The 18,148-nt window shown below is 38.7% G+C and overlaps 1 pseudogene across 1 annotated transcript; it reads right to left on the minus strand.

The window, feature by feature from the left end:
* Positions 1-7,977: 7,977 nt before the first annotated feature.
* LOC143541910 (low affinity inorganic phosphate transporter 1 pseudogene) lies at positions 7,978-10,736 on the minus strand (annotated as a pseudogene). Its single transcript, XR_013136827.1, has 2 exons — positions 10,625-10,736; positions 7,978-9,623 (listed from the first exon to the last, which is right to left on the minus strand). The product of XR_013136827.1 is annotated as a low affinity inorganic phosphate transporter 1 pseudogene (transcript).
* Positions 10,737-18,148: the final 7,412 nt, after the last annotated feature.

Consider the following 18,148-nt stretch of genomic DNA (forward strand, 5'->3'; position numbering starts at 1 on the left):
AGTCTACAAAGTACAAATCAAGTGATTCTAATTCGATCCTTAGCCACTATTGGTGTTCCAAAAATAAACCAGAAAAACTAGTAAACCATATTAATTTTGAATTAATCCTGTAAATGGAATAATGAATGGTGGATATCGGATGGTTACTACTTACTAGCCGCCATCAAAAGCATAAGAAGAAATATATTGTGTCATGTCATCATGTGTGCACAAAGTGTTGATGTAAAAGTACAGATAATATGGATAAGAGTAAATTATGGTTTTTGTTCTTGTGGTTTGTCGAAATTTACGGTTTTAGTCTAATTGGTTTGAATCTGTGATTTTTATCCGTGTGGTTTCATTTCACTTGCAATTAAACCCGACCCCACTAACTCAGTCAAGTCTGGTCCTTAAACCCATCAGCGTGCCCCTCACGTGATGGGCAACTTTGTCTTTTTTCTTTCCATATAAACCCCAACCCTAATTCGCAAGCCCGCTCACGTGAGGGGCTGATGTGTATTTGGGAAAAAAGGGGACAAAATAGCCCCTCGCGTGAAAGGCACGCTGATGGGTTTAACGATCATACTTAACGGGGTTAGTGGGACCGGGTTTAATTGCAAGTGAAATGATACCACATGATGAAACTCGCAGATTTTGAAACTATTAGACTAAAACCGCATATTTAGACAAATCACAAAAGCGAAAACCGCAGTTTACTATATATATAATGTTACTAAGAATAATAACGCGTGTTATTGATCAATTATATATCTGGTGTATGTAATGTTTTCAGTTTCATTTGTATGAGTTGTTTTATACATGTAAAATCATACCAACCTCGCCAACCTATTATACACTCAACAAACGCAACCATGGAATGTTATAAACCGATTTTAACAGCTTGATACTCGAAAGCATGTCTATCATGTAACTACAACAATTCATCTTAACAAACGTGTCATGCTACCACTTTAGAAAACTTTATTAATCACTTTAAGTAATGATACTTTACCGCCACAAATCTAATCAACCTTACGTGATTTTTGACTCGTGTAAAGTCCAACCAACATATACGTATATGATTCCAACTCTCAATACTTACACAAGTTTATTTGGAAGTTAGAACTCCAACCTTCAACACGCATATAACGTATTCATATAATATGTCTTTGTTATGTAAAGTAAAAGTTAGGAGAGTTATTGGTTAAGTTGTCACTATACACTATTATCGGCCAAAGTGTCACAATTTGTCTGAAAAATTATTTTTTCCTGAAAACATTATATTTTTAATGAATTTTTTTATTGGGCACAGTATCCAAGAATTTATTAAAAATATATGAACACCAATAATTGATGATGAGTAAATGAGTAATTTACGAATACAATCATATTCATATGTGTAAAAGAATGTATCTTCTTCATTAGGAATGGCAACGGGGCGGGTTTGGGGCGGGTTTTGCTTAACCCGAACCCGAACCCGAAACCAAAAACCATCCCCGTACCCGCCCCATTACCCGTCGGGTTTAATTCGGGGATTCCCCGTTTGGTTTTTTGTACCCCCCCGACCCGCCCCGTCCCCGAACCCGAAAACCCGAAAACCCGAAACCGATAAGAGAATTAGGGATCTTACATTACAGGTGGTAGCCTGGTAGAGTGGTAGGATGAGAACGAGGAGGAGGAGGGTGGTCCGGTGGTGCAGACGGGGCGATTGAGTGGATGGTGATGGTGGTGCAGACGGCGATTGAGTGAATCGGGGGCGGAATGGCGGTGGCGCACTGGTGCTGCAGATTGATGGTGCTGCGGACTGCCGATTGGTGGTGCACTGGTGCTGCAGATTGAGTGGTGCACTGGTGCTGCGGACTGCCGATTGGTGGTGCACTGGTGCTGCGGACTGCCGATTGGTGGTGCACTGGTGCACTGGTGGTGGATTGGCGGTGGATTGGTGGTGGATTGGTGGTGCACGGTGGATTGGTGGTTTAGGTACTGAGACAGTGGACGGCGATTCACGATTGTTAGGTTTAGATTTGAGATTGTTAGGTTTAGGTTTTTAATATATGTATATATATATTATTTTTATTTATATTTATATATATTATATCGGGGCGGGTCGGGGCGGGGGTACCCAAACCCGAACCCGAACCCGAACCCGAAACAATCCCCGAAACAATCTCCGAAACCCGACCCGAAACCGAAAAAACAAAACCCGACCCGACCCGAAATAAGCCGGTTTTCGGGTTTCCCCCGTCGGATTCGGGGATTTTTGCCATCCCTATTCTTCATGCCTCCATTTGCGGGTCTTGCATGCACATGTTAATAAAAACAAAATGGTAAGTCAAATAGTTAATTAACTAAGAATTGATGATTGAGGGATTATCAATTGCTAACCTACTAATATTCTAAGAATAATCATCATCGTTCTCAAAAAACCTTAAAAATTACGAATCCAGAGCGAGTAAGTAAAAAAAATAAAAAATTGGTCTATGACATATAAACTCAATAACTCTATAGACATATAAACTCAATAACTCATATACAATTCTTTATTAAAAAAAAGAATGCAAATCCCTAAAAGTTAAACAAATAAACTTTGGTTCCATAGCGACGTCGTGCCAAATGGTCATTTAGTATGTTTATTTTTTAAAATAGATTTATATGAAAAAATATATACAAATTTTCATTTTGTAATTACAGCCCCTCAGAGAGAGTGGATTCAATTGTATACGGGTGCACACTATGAACATGGCCCCAAACATGTCCCTTGCAAGGCCAACCCTAAGAATAATGCATTAATGTGGTGTAAAATCAAACTAAGGAGCTGTTTGTTTACATCTGAATGGAAACATTCAGTTGTAAACATCTGATTCATTCAGATTTCAGACTGTTTGGTTTCAAATAGAAAAACATCTGAATGGTTGAAATTAGGTCTGAATCATTCAGATCTGAATGAATCAAACAACCTATAAATAAAAATAGAGCACATAAGATGAAAAATACATTACAAGTTAGGAATTACAAGAATCCGAAAATGAATATAAATTAATTCATCATTTCGATTTATTGTATATTGTTCTCATCAAGTCATCATTAACAAAGCAAAAAACCTTATGTTCAACATAGTAGGATCGAATCTAGAACAAAATAATATTCACATGATTAAACCCCAAAAAAATCACGACACGTAAGTGAAAGTCAAAGTGGTAAAAGGAGTATATATGTGGATGAAGATCACTTAAACGCTCAACAACATTTTGTTTATAGACTTATTTTATGAAAAGTTTATTGAAATAGCAAATAAAGTTAAAAAATACTATTTTTTATAAATTTACATGATGTTATATAAGAGTTTTCAAATCAGGTCAACTAGATATCTTATTGTTGCCCATCTTGGCATCTTATATTTAGATAAGAAAATATTTATAACAATAGTAATAGTAATCAAGTTTGTTAAATATTATGTTTTCTTGAACGATGAATTTTATCATATGTGAGACTTTAACCCAATAGCTTTTAATCGTTATTGTTTTAAGGGTTTGTCTTTGTTAACGGGTCACCAACCCCATTAGTGTTAAATATTCTATTAAGGTCATTTATTTTTTTCTTTTTCATTTAAACTTAAGTAACTTTTATTATATGTTCATTCCATGTATTGTTTTTTTTAATAATGCAAGTGTACACTTAATAAAATTAAATGAAACAAAATAAACCATACATGAATCTTCGTTATTATTAGCGGATGTTTTTTTTTTCAAATAACTTGAATTAAGAGGTAATAGTGAAGAAAAAAATTCAATAATTGATAACCGGATTTCATAATTGTTAAATTCAAACAAAACTTAACAAGATAATCAGTAATCATGATTCATATGTATTTCATTTGTCTCAATTAATCTATTTAACATTTACGAAATAATTAACATAAAACGCTAAACATTAATTAAAAGTTGAGTGACTTTAATAAAACAACTAAAAGCTCGTTTACTCAAGAGTCGATACACCCTAACCATTTTGGGTCGAGAAATAAAAATATAAATAAAAATGTAAGTGTACGGTTACCTTTAGCCTTGTGTTGTTCTTCAATACAGATAATGTCGTGGAGCTAACGGAGTTCGTGCGAACCATTGTTCAAGTCAACTAGAATATTATGTATAAGTTTTCTCTTGTTTTCATATATACATTCTAATATTCCATTTTTCTACCAGAATTTTGAATAATAATACTCTATTAATTTTACTTTTTCATGTTAAGAAAATAACATATTTTTTCTTTGCCTAAATTCTTTGTAATAGCAATTATAACTAATTAAAATTCAAAAGAATCCTAAAAAAAGGTTACAAACCGTAAGGGAATTATGACACGGATACTTTACACGACATGGTTAGATACGACTAAAAAAGTCTATAACGTATAAACATATTTAACCGCCCAACCCACTTACGACACTAATAACAAATTTACCAAACTTTGTTAAACGCCAACACAATACATTTAAGACATGTTTATCAAAACAACGTAGATTATCATCTTAGTTAAATTAAATTACTTCTTATTATTAGTTTGTTAAAGATTATATAGATTATAACTTTTGGTGAATTTTATATTATCATCTTAGTTACTATAAATTATATTTAGTGATTTGTGTAAGTAATCATGTTATTGAAATAATAATATTTAATTATGCTTAACACGTTGTGTTGTGTCGTTCATGTTATTAGATTTGTTATATTTTAACCGTGTTAAATGTGTCTCTGTCGTGCATCCTGCTTATCATTTATGTATGTGTAATTAACAAGTTTAGTTAAACTTCTTCTATTCGGATTGATTAGTTTTGTTAATATGGCGTATCAAACACGACATGCTTAGCATAACACGAGAAGTTGCTCTAGCTCTTGGTTCGGTACATGGTTCAGGTAAAGTCACTTGTCTTTAATAGTAACATAATCTATGTAAAAACTATGTGGAAAAATATATTTTTTTAAAATTTTATGTAATTTTTTAATTAATGAAATAGTAGTTGCTATCCATTTTCCTAACACTATGCTTTGACCATTTCTTTGTAGAAAGACATGTACCATTTAATTTGAGAATCACCCCAAACTTAACGTCACTAATAATAAGTCTACATATGTTGTTAAATTGCTATAAAGAAATTATTTGAAGTGGAACGTTTTAAACCTCATATGACTATAATCACAAGATAAGACATATATGTCACGCTAGTTGCTTAAACTTAAAGTCTCCTAAGTCCTAAGACGCGTGCGATGCAAAAGTATAAGATGTTATTGAAAACGATGCATTGCTTTTGAAAAAAAATGTTTTAGAAACCGTTATAATCTTGTCAACAGGAAAACAAAATAAGTAACGTAAAACACAGTTTTTTGAATTGCATTTAAACAGTAAATTAAACTGTATAAATATTAAGGGGCTGTTTGTTTACATATGAATGGAACCATTCAGATGTAAACATCTGATTCATTCAGACTTCAGACTGTTTGGTTCCAAACAGAAAAAACATCTGAATGGTTAAAATTAAGTATGAATCATTCAGACTTATTGTCGTTGCTGAATGGGACAAGATTCATTCAGATCTGACTCATTCAGATCTGAATGAACCAAACAGCCCCTAACATAGTTAGATTATTTTGATTTATTTTGGTTTTAACTATTTATAAATACCTTTTCAAGCAATTTAGCCAACACGATTGTAGCATGGTCACTTTGCCAAATGATATAAAAGAAGAATTATATTGTTACATTTTCAAATTTAGAGTAACCTGTGATTTTCGTCTTTGTGGTTTGTCTTAATCTTTGGTTTTAGTCCAACGGTGTTAAATTTGCGATTTTCGTTCATGTGGTTTCACTTTACTTACAATTAAACCCGAATTCACTAACCCCGTTAAGTCTGATCATTAAACCCATCAGCGTGCCCCTCACGTGAGGGATAGTTTTGTCCTTTTTCTCTCAAAATACAACTCATTCCCTCATGAGGGGGCTTGCGAATTAGGACTGAGGTTTATTTTGGGATAAAAAAGACAAAACTGTCCCTCACGTGAGGGGCACGTTGAGGGGTTTAACGACCAGACTTAACGGGTTAGTGAATTTGGGTTTAATTGCAAGTAAGATGAAACCACAAGGCCAAAAATCACAAATTTAAAACTATTTGACAAAAACCACAGATTTAAACAAATCACGAGGACGAAAATCGCAGTTACTCTCAAATTTATAATACTTGTCAAGTTGTATAAAAGAGTAAAAGCATTGTTTTAGATTAGATTTTATATATCTGAATTTAAATTATAGTTTTAAGATTCGATATTATAAACTAGGAAAATAAAGTCTTCCAAGTCGTCGTTTATAGTTAAGGCTATGTGTAGTGGAGGGGTTACAATTGGGGCGAATTATACACGTTGCGCCTGGTTAGCAAAGGGGGCGAATTTGTTTTTGGGGTGTATTGGTGTAGGGGCTACAAGTTGGGCCCACAGTATCTTTTTTTATTATTTTCTTTTTATAAATAAACTAATTAAATAAAAACCAATTCATTTAAATAATTAAATAAAAATGTATTAAAATTAAAAAGAAATACAAAAAAATACATAACTAAAAATATAAAAAAAACATATAGCTCGGTTGGCGTACATGTTTAGCTTCGGGTCGGGAAATTGAAACGGATAGCTCGGTTGGTTTAGGTTCATCGGGCTCCATTGTAAGTTCACGTTCGGTTGGTTTTGCGAACCATGGTGTTGACCGAAAGGAAGGAATGGGTGGTTCGGGTTGTTTCTAGGATTCATTTTGCATATACATATATATACACACACACAAACATATATACATATACATATATATATATATATATATATCACACACACAACATATACACAAATACATATATATACACACACACACAACATATATACATATGCATATACATATATACACACACAACATATATACATATACATATATACATATACATAATAATAATATAATAATAATAAACTTATCTCCTCCAGGCGACGAATAACCCACGCCCAGGCCCAAGGCGACGAATAACCCACGCCCAGGCCCAAATCACCCCAAATTCGTCCAGGGGGGCGATGTTCGAGCCCAAATTCGCCCCTTTATTGCGCTCACTACACATGGCCTAATAGCCTACATATGTGATGTTGATATGACAAACGTCTTAAATGAAATCTGACCCTAAAATGTATTAAATTGAGTGTGTACTCTTTAACAAGTAATAACATCAATAAACAAGGATGTCGCTAAAGAGAGACAACTATCCATCACGGGCACCAAGGTTTTAAAAGTCGATGGGCAACTGGAAAGCTGAGTGTATTCGGATGTACTCGGAAATGATAAATATAAAGAAAATTAATTTTTGGATATTATATATGTATATATATACATATATATATGTTTTTTTATTTGTCAAATATAATAAGTATACTAATATTTATAACAAAATAAGTGAATATAAATATAAATAATATAAATACATTTTTAAATATTTATTATTCTAAAATTTGCTAATTATTAACTAAAAAGGTTATTTATTATATAATATTATAAAAATAGGAATTTTGTATTATTATTTTTTTAATTAAAATCGGTTCAATTTTATTTCTGATGTTTATGTGCCTCGATGACTTAAAAAACTGGACGCAAAAACACTAGGCGTAACAATTGCTTATTTTCATAACCGGACTGAATAACGAACCGGTCCCTTCATTATATTCATATCTTGTTTATATATTTATATATAAAAACAAAAAAAAAAGTAACAACATTGGTTTGAAAGTGTTACACCTTTATAATAATAACTTTATAATACAATCTGAACCCACAAAAAGAAATAATTACGTACGTGCACATGAAAAAAAGGTAAAACACAATCTACTGACCACATATGAAAGCCATAGAATCTTTACAAAGGTTCATAAAGCTATAGCAATCATAAGTACTTCACAAAATAAACACAAAAGTAGTCAGTTTGTAATATCTCTAGTACATCAAACAGGAGCAGTTCGGTTATAAGTTGTGTTGGAAGCCGGTTCGACCTCGTCTTCGTTCTCGCCCGACAACTCTTCGAGTGATTTCCCATTAGGTTCGGGTACCAAAAACGTAAATACGAGTCCTAGCAAGTTGATCACGGCGAGAATGACGAGGGACGCCTTGATCCCGATTCCCGTGGGGTAGCCCGCGTCGGTTTTCTTGGGATCCGTGCTTTGGGAAGCGTAAAGGAACCCGTAGGCCCCGACGATGGCACCCGCTTTTCCCGCGGCTGCGGATATACCGTGGCAGGTGGACCGGAGTCTCGCGGGGAATATTTCCGCGGGGACCACAAAAGTGGTCGCGTTAGGGCCGATGTTGGCGAAGAAAAAGGTTAGTGAGTACATTATGACGAACCCGATACGGTTCTCGTGTTGGGTCCAATGATGGTAAGGAATCGCGAGGGCGAACATGAACACGGTCATGAAGAAAAAGCCCATGATTTGGATCTTGAACCGACCCATTCGGTCGATGAAAAAGACCGTGAACCAATAACCGGGAACCGTGCTAAAATAGCGATAAGAGTTTGAGCCCGAGCCACGCGGTAAACCTCACCAATGGCACTCATTGTAGCCGCAGGCGGGATCCACCCGATACCGCTTAACACGTCTTTTTGGAAAAGGTTTTGTGAGTAAAAAGCAATATCAAGTAGAAACCATGTGGATGTGGTCCCGAGTAAGTGGATCCCGTGTCTTCGGGCGAATTCTTTCGAAAACAACCCGAATGAGTTTCTAGTATCTAGAACAATTTTCTCAACCTTTTGCTCTTCGGCTTCGATCTCGACTTGTAAAACTTTAGCCATGTCTTGCGCCGCTTGTTTGGCGTTTTTCGCCACCAAAGCGGTGTAACGTGCGGTTTCCGGCATCTTCATACGCCAGTAGTATGTCAAAGCTGCTGGAATCGCACCAAACATGAGAATTATACGCCAAACATAGTCCTCCTGTGGGGCCGTGGACCCCAGTTTGTTCGTTGCATAAGAGGGAGCATTAAACGCGTGGTCAAAAGATGACGACACGATTAACGCTACAATCCCACTAGCCAAAATCCCAAACCCTTGCATAGCGAAAACCGCGGCAATAAATGCCCCACGCGTTTTCTTATTCGCGTATTCCGACATAATAGTAGCCGAGAGCGGGTAATCCCCACCGATCCCAAACCCGAGCCAAAACCTAAAGAAACAAAGCGTCGCCATCACACCCTTTGGTTCGTTGCTGAACGAGAGACCCGAAGCGAGTGAACATATAACCATAAGTGCCAAAGTCATACCGTACACCCTCTTCCAACCCATTTTGTCACCGAGCCACCCAAAAACAATTGCCCACATAACGTTCCAACGAGTGCGACACCCGTGACCGATGATGCCACACCGGGTGGTAGAGACCCGGGCTTTTTACCGTCTTTGAAATAATATATACGACCGAGCAATCTTGTCACTAGGGATATTGCGAAAAGATCGTAGGCGTCGGTAAAGAACCCCATACCGGCTATAACAATAGCGGTAAAATGGTACAATTGTGTCTTGGCTGAGTCAAGTGCACTAAGCACTTGTAGTTGCTCTCGAGCCATGGCTAGCTAGTTACTTGTTCCAAAACTATAGTCTATGAACACAAAGAAAATGAGTTAATAACTTAATACTTGACACACAAATGTTGAATTTAGACTTTAGAGACTTTAACTTGTTAAATGATTTATAAATAAATTATTAATATTAATATTAATATAAATATGTAATAGTATAATAAATATTTTCTAGGTGTCATGTCATGAATTATTATATGTGTTTATTGTTTAAATATGAATTTAATTGTATTAAATGTTAGAAGACCTATTCAACAAATTAGATATTTTATTTTTTCTTGGTTGTAACTATGGTGACAGAATTGGTGGACCAGTTAAAGACTTTTGGGATTGATAATAAATGAAAAGTCATGCATGCATGTGCAAAACAAACAAATATATAAGTAACAATAGTTAAAAATTTAAATCATTGGTGTAATTTCGATTTGTAATCATTGTTTGTTTATTTGTTTGACCTTTAGCGTCTTGCTAGCTAATGAAAGTCAATATTTGAAAACTAAAACGACAGTTTAAATCATAAACACTTTATTTTTCTTGTAATTTATATATAAATATACAAGTTAATAAATAAATAAAATACTTTAGAAAATTATAAATACGTGTTTATGCTGCAATTACCAAAAAAATAAGTAAATTCGATAATGACATAATTATCTAATTACCCGACTATGTAAATTTAATGCTCAAATGTTTCATAAACCATTAAGACGGGAAATTGCATAATGTTTACGACAATTTTACGTGCAAAAATGAAAAACTCATTGATACATATACGAAACTATTCCAATTACAAAGAAATAGGTAAATTCAATAATGACATAATTATCTAATTACCCGACTTGGTAATAGCATGCTCAAATGTTTCATAAACCATTAAGACGGGAAAATGTAACGTTTACGACAATTTTACGTGTAAAAATGAAAAACTCATTGATGTAACATATACAAAACTAAAAAACAACTGTATCTGATAAATCTTCATAAACAGTAAAAGATAATCGGTTTTAGAGAGAGAGGGTACCTTGTGAAGAGGTATAGCTATACACTATTTTTAGAGAGTGAGAGAAGAAGGTGATGAGAAGATGATATGTTGAGTTGTTCGCTATTTAATGATTCACGATTCTAAAAATCATTTGTAGCATATTATGGGTGTATGCTCTTATGGATGAGGTAACGCTTTCTCATGTTGCTTCACCAATGATCTAATCTCTAACTCTAATATATGAAGTCAACGGCCAGCTTGCCTCTTTATGATAGAATTAATATGCTCTTTAGTCACTAATTTAAGCAAATTATAAGGCTTGATTTCAATCATCTTGTATATTAATGAGGGTTGAGTAGAAACTTAATTTAACAACTAACATTGCTTCATAATTTGCTAAAAAATGTGGGCTATAAAAAGTAAAAAACGATAAACTTCAATATAAATGATGGCCAATAACATCACCATATTACGATACTCGGTTTTATCCCCCGTATTACGGGGGTTGGTTTCATTGTTTGTTTATAATATGTATGTATATATATATATATATATATTAATTTTATTTATTGTAAGGGAGTTAATAATATATTTAGGTTTTATGATGAAAGGATTTCACCAACAAATGAGATTAATTAACCCTTTTATTTTTGTACTATAAAATTGTTTCTTAATTATCAATAATATTTAAAAAAATGGATATTAACTATTAGTATATCCTTAATTTATAGGATTTTCATATAAAATATTTAGTGATTTATATTAATTTAATGAGATGTTATAACCAGTTTATGGGCTCTCTGGGTTTGGTGAGACCGATACCCGTGAATTCAGGTCAAATGCATGAAGAGCCTACATTTACAAATAAAACATACTGGTGGCCTGAGAGAATGTGGGGAGCTACTAGAGAGGTTTTAAAGATTTCGTATATATATATTTAAGATTTAGAATACTAGTTAACATTTGAAGTATATATAATTTAATATATTAATTTTTAACACTTACATCATTATAAAAACCTCAACGTGTTGCAATAAACCTCAAGTTGAGATTTTTAGATAATTTATGATATGATCACTTCATTCATCATAAAATATACTAGTTATTTTACAACTTCATATTTTAATATCTTTTTTCATATTGAAGTGAACAAAAACTAAATATAAATACTGACCTTTCTAATGCTGTTTTAGTATTATATTTAATATTTTCTTATATAGTCTGTTATGATCATTTTAAAAATAGAAATATAAGTTACATTTAGATATTTTGTAATTTCAAACGAATTCACTTGTGGTTAATAGTCATTTCTTATTTACAACTATTTAAGCTATACTAACTTTAAAAAACTAACATAGATATAAAAATGGAATATGTTAATTTGAGAGTGAGAAGTAGGTAATTAATATACTAAAATGTATAAACAGTGTGTATGATATTTCAGTTTTATAAAAACATATACGAATTCTCTTATTTTTACTACATATTTAGCTATTTATTTAATAGCTAAAAGTAATACATAAAATAAAATATTAATAGTATTGAACAGATTAAGCTACTGAAGAAACACTAAGTGACCCTGTACAGATTATAGATAATCTGGGGGTTAAGTAATGTTTCCCACGGATGAGATCTAGCTGAGAAGGCTGTTCTTCAGGAGACCTGCAAAACAAACACCGTAAGCTCGTCACTGAGAAGGGGGGGTTCCTCCTTGTGACCACCCTCCGGCGTGAGAATCAGACTAGGTTGCTCTGAATATAAGTGTATATTAAGAGATTGCTAGATGACTGGATAGCAGATGATCTTACCATTCCAAGATGTTGGAGTATTTATAGCCGAAGGTAGGTTTCCAAGCAGGTACAGCCGGCTGAATAGTATTCCTGTTCTACCAACAGTGGACTATGAACAGGTCATACTGGTTGGTGGGTAGGTTACGGCCAACAGTGACAAAGTCGGCCGCACTATTCCACCAACTGTAGATTATGCACGTCCCACCTACTGTGGATTGTACGCAGGCCATGCTGGTTGGTGAAAAGGTTACGGCCAATAGTAACACTATTCCACCAACTGTAGGCTGCGCATGTCCCACAGTAAGGGTTGGTGAGTAGGCAGCGGCTAATAGTGACAAACAGTACTAGAGGGTGCTCCTCCTCGCACTGTTGTCGGTGAGCTGTCACCCTGTGATTGGCTCATGGGCTGTTCTGGTCAGATCGTCTGTCCTATCCATACCTTGGTAGGTATAGTACAAAAGATCTTTCAGAATCATACAGACTGGCTCATTTAGGCGGGATTGTTCCCGCCTTGCTCATTCCTTCATGTGACTACTGAAGTATCTAGTGTCTTGTGCGTGTAGCCCTGCTGTCTGCGGGTAGCCTTCCCTGATGGCTTGTATCCGCAACTGCGGGAACAGGCGGGGTACTTCACCATTGGGAGGCTTTCCCTGCGTGTACAGCTTGCGTACTGCGCGTAAGATTCTATGAGCATGGTGGGTCCTGCGGGAGCAGATGGCCTTTGCGCAGACGTCCCTGTTCAAGGTGAGTCTTGCGGGACCAACTGGTCTCTGCTGGGACCTACCTCTTCAAGTCCCCCCAGTCCAATGTTCTTCTCATGAATGTTTAATGAAGTGAGGTGAACTTTTGGACTTTAAGCAAGGGGTTTTGAAAAGGGTTTTTAGTTTTAAGGTTCTCCGTGGGGATTCTTCCCGCGGGTTTCCTAATGTCACTTGCAAAAATTCCCGATTTTTTTTGCTTGATCTTTGGGTATGATGCGGGTAGGTATGTAACCTTCTCGCAAGTCAGGAGCGTTGAGTCTCACTTGTGTGGATTCTCCTTGAGGTTTTAGTGGTTTTGAACATAGTGATCAATTATGTTTAAACCACCAATTCCATCCTGGAGCCTCAAACAATGTAGTTCTCGACGTTCCCGCTATGCGGGGATGTTATTTCCGTTTCCGCAAGCATTGCCCAGAAGATCCTTCTTGGTTTCAATTCCCTGCGGAGCGCTAGGTATGTGAAGGGTTTTTGCCTTAACACTGTACCCGCGCTCGTCTTACGGTTACTTTACTTTCAAGGTATCCCTGGCGTCGATTCCCTGCGGGTGTTAGGTATGTGAAGGGTTTTGCCTTGACACTGTACCCGCACCCGTCTTATAGTTACTTTGTTGCCGGGGTATTCTTGGCTTCAATTCCCTGCGGGAGCTAGGTATGTGAAGGGTTTTGCCTTAACACTGTACCCGCATCCGTCTTATGGTTACTTGGTTGCCAAGGTAAGGGGTATTTTCCCGCTTACTTTTGAATCTTTTTGAATTTTGAATTTTGAAATTCGAAAGGTTGATGAGGATAAGGACAGTCCAAACATCTGAAACGTCGTGCGACAGTTTCTTCTGACTGTGTCAGGACGTGCAGGAAGTTATGGTGACGTGACAGTACATGGTCATTCCAGACGCTTTTTCCGGCGTGGGCGCGATTTTTCGGGCGCGTGGCCGCGAAATTACTGGCACGCGTCCTTTTGACAGCTGTTGCCAGGTTGCTTTTTGCCACGCGTCATAGTTTCATTGCACCTTCCATTTCTCTCTCCTCCGCATTAAATTCACCGCATTAATTGCGGTTAGTATATAAAGGGGGTGGAGGATCCTTTCCAATTCATACTTTCACATTTTCTCTTCATCTTTACAGCGATTTCCGGTGAATACTCTAATTAGTCGAGCATTCCCCTGAAATCGTTTTCTTCTTCCTTTTGCAAGATGTCTTCACATGATTTCGAGCCTACGACCGATGATAGGAGTACTGCTGGCGAGTGCCAGTGTGCTCTGCCCGGCGATCAGTACCGGTATGTTGTTAGGAAGTTCATGCTCGATCCTCTCGAGCCTGAGTTTCCTGAATCCCACCAAACCGTGTACGATGCCCCCAGAGGCAAGATCGGGGTTTATGCAGCATTCTTTGTCTATGGGAATCTTAGGTTCCCATTAACAAAGTTTGTTTACCGTGTCATTGAGAGGCACGGTGTTCATTTGACCGAGCTGCACCCTATGGCGGTCGCCAAGATTCGCCACTTCGAGTGGGTGTGCCGGATTCTGGGCATCGAGCCCCATGTGGACCGCCTGATGACCTTCTATACCTGGAGGTGCATCCAGGGGTGGTACACCCTGACAACCCGTATCAAGGGTTTAAAGATTTGTGCGACCGAGCGCAGTCTCCGATCGTGGAAGCGGGAGTTCTTCTACATATCCGCCCGCGCCGTCCCCCTTGCCATGAGGTTTAAAAATGGCCAAGCAATTCCGAGCCTTCACGCCCCCAACTACCAGGAGGCGGAATGGTTCTCGAAGATATCCCTGGTCCAATCTCCGGTTTACCGGTTTGCGGAGTCCGGGATGGTGATGCTGGGGATGAGCCGGGTGTGGAAGGAGGCGTCTCAGGTTCCCATCCTTCTCGAATACGGTTTGAACTCTACTCCTTATGGTATGTCTTGTCTTTCTTGCTGATATGAGTTTGTCTTCTAACTGTTTCTTTTCTTTTAGAGGGGAACAATTTGGAGTCGCTCCTGTACCCGCGGGAAGCTGACGATCCTGTGCGGATGGGTACTCGTGCTCTTGATGAGAACGAGTTTCCCATCCTGGAGCAAACAGCGGATCGGTTTGTGGAGGTTTATCCGCTGGGCCACGAGATCCTGAGCCACCGGCGGCCAAGTATGGCGTTATTCTCCCCTCCACCCCTCAGTGCTGTACCCGCTGCTGGAATTCCTTACACCCTGTCTTCTTCTGAGGAATCCGCAGATGGTCCTTCGTTAGTGCGGAAGAAGCGGGCTGCCGGCGGGAAAGGGAAGGAGAAGGCGGCCTCCACAGCCGATCCAGTGCTCCTATCTGACACTGAGTCAGATAGTGAAGAGGCGGGGGGAAGCCCGGTGGTGAGAAGACCACTGTTCCGGAGGCTACGACTGTTACCTCTGGAGAACCAATGACAACCACGGTGACCGTCATCAAGAGACCGGCTCCATCGGGTTCGTCCCCGCCCGTCCGTACGTTCAAGCGGAAGAAACCCTGTAAGTACAACTCTCTTAGCTTTTATCTTCATAGTTTAATCTTCAAGTCTTTTTAACACTTTTCTTCTTTACGCAGGTGTGGATGTTGGCGCATTCCAAGGTGAGGGGCCGAGTACAACCTCTCCGCCAATGACGGTAGGCTTGGTCAGCCTACCTGAGGCGTCGACCCAGGCGCCTGCGCCTGCTTCCGCTGGTTCAGTTGCTCATTCTGAGCCGACTGTTCCAGCCGAGATGACGTCACCGCCGGCGGTGAGTGCAATTTTTACAGCATCGTTCACCGAGTCGGCGGTTACTGTTGCTGCTGACTCTTCGGCGGCGTCCGCGACGGACACCATGCCTCCGCCATCTACTGCGGCGGAAACCATGCCGCCTCCGCCATCGGCCTCGACGGCTGGACCTTCAGGTACGCGCGGGGCTTCTCGCCGATCTTTGTTACCTTCCCATCTGCCTGACCTTTTGGATGGATTTCCCTTAGGTTCAGGTGATGGGTTCGGTGGCTATCGGCCTGTGATCGACCCTACAGGTGCGTAGGGTTCTTTTGTCCTTTATGTAATTTTTATCATCTTTTCCTAACTGCTTTGTTTCTTTTGCAGTGTCGGATTCCAATGAAGTGTATGTTCCAAGATGGAACATACGCCGAGGAACAACCCTTCGTACACCTGTGGAGTGCGTGGACTGGGCTCGCCACGCTGCTCCCCATGGTGCGTTGGGGGAAGCCATGGTTAGCTACCAGGAGGGTAGGCTAACCAACGAGCTTCGGGTTCTCCTGGCCCGGATGCAGCCACGCGTCGAGCTGCTTTGTCGTGAAAACGACAAGTTGAAAGCAGCTCGTGTTAAAGAAATATCTCAGGCGCGTGCTCTCCGGGAGGAGAACCAAAAACTGACCGCAGTATCTGCGGAGAAGGAGAAGGCCTTCAAGGCCCTCGAGGTTGAGGTTCAAGCGCGACTCGAGGCCCGCTCCAAGGCTGCCCAAGCTGTTAACGAACAGCTTCGGCTAGCTAAGGAGACTGCGAGGAACGCGACCGAGAGGGCCACCAAGGCTGAAGCTGTTGCTGAGCCTCTCCGCCTGGAGAATGAAGAACTTAAAGCTAAGTTAGAGGCTCTTCAACAGGCTCATGGTGCCTTGGCTATGGAGGATGCGAAGAAGCTTCAAGAGATCCTGGACCAGAGGGGTGTGCTTGCGCAGACCGAGCGGAAGCTTAAGGGCGTTGAAGAGGCCGCTGCAAAGGATGTGCTTCTCGCCAATCTTAATAAGAACGAAGCTGAACGCGCCTGCACCCAAGCTCTGGCTGCCAAGGAATGGCTTCTTCGAGAAGCGTTGCCTCAGGTATTTTAGCTTTATGTCGTCACGCTTTCCTTTGTAGAATAGTTCTTATACTTGTACATTTTTTGTAGGTTGTGCATCGGGTCTTTTCGGAGACATCTTACGACGATGCTATGAGCGCAGCTCTCAACGCTTCTCATGAGGATGGGGAACGGACCGGCTTCCTGCTTGGTCTAGGGTTTGCTGAGAAAGGCGTCCCGCTTTCCAACTTCCCTCTGTATAATGCGGATACCGAAACTATTTATGACCAAGCAGTGAACCATTATGCTGCCTTCCCGCATCCGGTGGTGGAGAAGGTAAATGAAATTGCTGCTGCTGATGATGGGCTTGCTGTCCTTAGAGCTTTCCTTGAACCGTCACACTCTGCTGATGGTGCGGGTCCAAGTGGGAGTGGTCCTGAAGCATGATCCAAAAGATCCATTTCCACCACTAGCGTAGATATTTGCTCTTGTACTTCTTTTGTATGCGGGTATATACCCAGCAATGTTTGTAATATTCAAGTTGATGAAATAAAGAATGTGTTTGTCCTTTTCTTTATTTAACGCATGTTTACACTTGGCAATTTCTTTAGTACTTAGATAAGTTAACTTTTTGACATGGTAAATTATAAGTTTATTTTTTCTTCCTCTTTCATGATTGTGCGGGTAAGACCGTCACTTGCACTTAGTAGGATGGCTAAACTTACATTTATCCTGCGTGGAAGTTTTCCTTATCTTTTCCTTGAAATTTTCTAAGTGTTCAGAATAAGTTAACCCTTGAACGTGGTAGATGATAGGTTGAAGTTTTGCTTCCTTGTTTGTGATTGTGCGGGTAAGACCGTCACTTGCACTTACAAGGATGGCTAAACTTGTCTTACATCTGACCTGCGTGTAGGTTTTCCTTATTATTTTTTAGTATAAGTTAACCTTTGAACGTGGTAGATGATAGGTTGAAGTTTTGCTTCCTTGTTCGTGATTGTGCCGGTAAGACCGTCACTTGCACTTACAAGGATGGCTAAACTTGACTTACATCTGACCTGCGTGTAGGTTTTCCTTATTATTTTTTAGTATAAGTTAACCTTTGAACGTGGTAGATGATAGGTTGAAGTTTTGCTTCCTTGTTCGTGATTGTGCGGGTAAAACCGTCACTTGCACTTACAAGGATGGCTAAACTTTACTTACATCTGACCTGCGTGTAGGTTTTCCTTAGAACTTTTTAACATTTT

The sequence above is a fragment of the Bidens hawaiensis genome, unplaced genomic scaffold (assembly GCF_021521415.1).
Source record: "Bidens hawaiensis isolate Kalapana, Puna unplaced genomic scaffold, B.hawaiensis_p1.1 tig00012724_1, whole genome shotgun sequence".
NCBI classification, from domain to species: Eukaryota; Viridiplantae; Streptophyta; class Magnoliopsida; order Asterales; family Asteraceae; genus Bidens; species Bidens hawaiensis.